Source organism: Tupaia chinensis, unplaced genomic scaffold (assembly GCF_000334495.1).
Source record: "Tupaia chinensis unplaced genomic scaffold, TupChi_1.0 Scaffold143624_1, whole genome shotgun sequence".
Classification (NCBI taxonomy): Eukaryota; Metazoa; Chordata; class Mammalia; order Scandentia; family Tupaiidae; genus Tupaia; species Tupaia belangeri.
The window spans coordinates 1,159,069-1,161,214 of NW_006203472.1; the positions used below are offsets into that span (position 1 = coordinate 1,159,069).

At 55.5% G+C, this 2,146-nt stretch overlaps 1 long non-coding RNA gene across 3 annotated transcripts in view; it reads right to left on the reverse strand.

Annotated features, from left to right (window-relative positions):
- Positions 1 to 927: 927 nt before the first annotated feature.
- Positions 928 to 2,146, reverse strand: part of LOC114005316 (uncharacterized) — a 2,140-nt gene continuing 921 nt past the window's right edge. For all 3 annotated transcript variants that reach the window (XR_003547186.1, XR_003547185.1, XR_003547184.1), the window contains exons 2-3: positions 1,546 to 1,633; positions 928 to 1,054 (exon numbers count right to left, since the gene is read on the reverse strand). This is a non-coding gene — a long non-coding RNA (uncharacterized LOC114005316). The remainder of the gene's footprint in view (positions 1,055 to 1,545; positions 1,634 to 2,146) is intronic.

Consider the following 2,146-nt stretch of genomic DNA (forward strand, 5'->3'; position numbering starts at 1 on the left):
CCTCCCAGGGTTGCTGCCAAGTCACCTCATCGGGACATGCTTGTCACCGTGAAGATCCCCAGAATGTAGGTGTATGCCGGGAAAGGGGCAGGAAGACCGTACATGTGTTCTGCCATGTCACGGCGTGTGCCCTCTCCTACGGGCTCACAAGGCCATGTGAGGCCTGCCACGAGCCCAGGTACCGCTTGGATGGCATGCCCCATGGCTCTGGTACGCTGTGTGACTCAGCTTGGTCACTGGTGGAGGTGGGGTACAACTTGGTCCTGGGGTGGTGTGCTGTGCTCCTGATGGTCCAGCCGGAGTGGGTGTCTGGGGTGCCTCTAAGCTTCACAGGCTACACTTGGGAGCGAGGGGGCACTACTTCATGCTCAGAGCCCAGCCTATCTGGTTCAGGATCACGCATTATCAGTCTAAGCCCCTCCCACAGCCATGGTTCAAGACCACAATTTTTTTTTTTTTAATTAGTTTTTGCCATAGGGTGCATGTGCTCCCCAGAGAGAGAGAGTCAGAGACAGTGAGACGGAAAGTGAGAAAACACCTCTCAGGGAGGATGGCCATGCTAGGATCTCTTCTCCTTTCTCCTCCCAGGATCTTGGGCATGCACGTACACCCGGGGTGAGTTTCAAGCCACTGAGTCCGGGACTTGAACTGCGGTCAGCCATGTGGGAGGGCCCTGCTAGGATCTCTGCTCCTTTCTCCTCCCAGGATCTTGGGCATGCACGTACACCCGGGGTGAGTTTCAAGCCACTGAGTCCGGGACTTGAACTGCGGTCAGCCATGTGGCAATCCAACAATGTAACTGCTGTGCTATCTGGCCCCAGGATCCCAATCATTTCCACCAGCCCTGGCTCTGGAAGAGTAGATTTGTGTACACCAAGCGCTGAACCTTCTTCGGAGATCAACTCTGTGTGTGTGTGATGGAAAATATTAAACTGTGATCAATAAAGTAAGCCCCTCCCACCTGCTCCCACAGTGAACATATTCATTGCTTCATATTCTGTTCCAGCATCGGAAGGTGATGACAACCTTTTATTTCCGGATTTTTTTTCTTTTTCTTTTTAGGAGTCACCAGAAAGAGAGAGAGAGGGACATGGTCACAGGTGACTCCTCCTGCACCTCTCCGTCTGTCAGGGTCTGGGGCGCTCCCAGACTGACGCCCGGTGTGTTTTCACCATGTCTGTGGGGACCGAACCAGGGGCGCACGTGTGGAATCTGGCTCCCCTAACAGCTAGGTCACTGGCCAGCCCTTGGTTTCCAGATTTTTAGTTGAAAATTATATACAGGACTTTGGCAAATCTCCCTGTACTGCTGAGACACACGCCAGGTTGCCCTGGGCTACCAGGGATTCTGGGGCCAGTTCCCACTCCATCCCCCACTCCAGGAGGAAACCCATCAGCACTTTCCATAGGTCCTCGCTACCCCTGACCTCCTATACACGGTCCCGGGTGTGGCATTTGCCTCTGTCTTCCTGGGCTCAGCATCGCATCTGGGGGCATCACCAAGAGGTGGCCTTCAGGGGAGCCGTCTCCCCTAGTGTGGGCATACCTCAGCCTGCGGGTCCATCCTCCTGATCACAGGCCTTCGGTTCTTCCAGGCCTTTTTCCAGGACAGCTGTGGTCTTGGCCTCCCCTGCCTATGGGACAGGACAGCGTGGTCACTGTGGCCGCGGGGCTGACCCTCCACAGGGACCCTCAGGAGTTCCTGCTGGAGCAGCCAGGTGTCAGTCCAGGTGCACGTGGTCCTAACCGGTGCCCTCCTGTGTGGCCTCCAGGCCAAGCTCAGGACCAACCACTCTGGCTGAGCACCTCATGAGCCCGCGGGTAGGTTTTCCTCCAGGGCTGGGGGTTGCCCTGGGCCAAGGCAAGAATAAAACAGCGAGAATAAAACATTCCCGGAGGAGCAGGGTGTAAGACGTCTGGAAGACCCTCTCCAGTGTCCCAGGCGCCACTGCCCTGCCCAGGGTCCAGTAGGCCCATCGCCACCACCGCGGACCACAGCGCTCTCGGCCGGCCTGTCCCTACCGCCCCATTGAAACCGAGCTGTGACCCTCTAAAAGAAGTGAACCTTCAGATACTTTATTATTACTATTATTTAGAAGAAAGTGTAAGTTCCCCAAATGAAAACTGATTAGAACTAAAAGTATGCA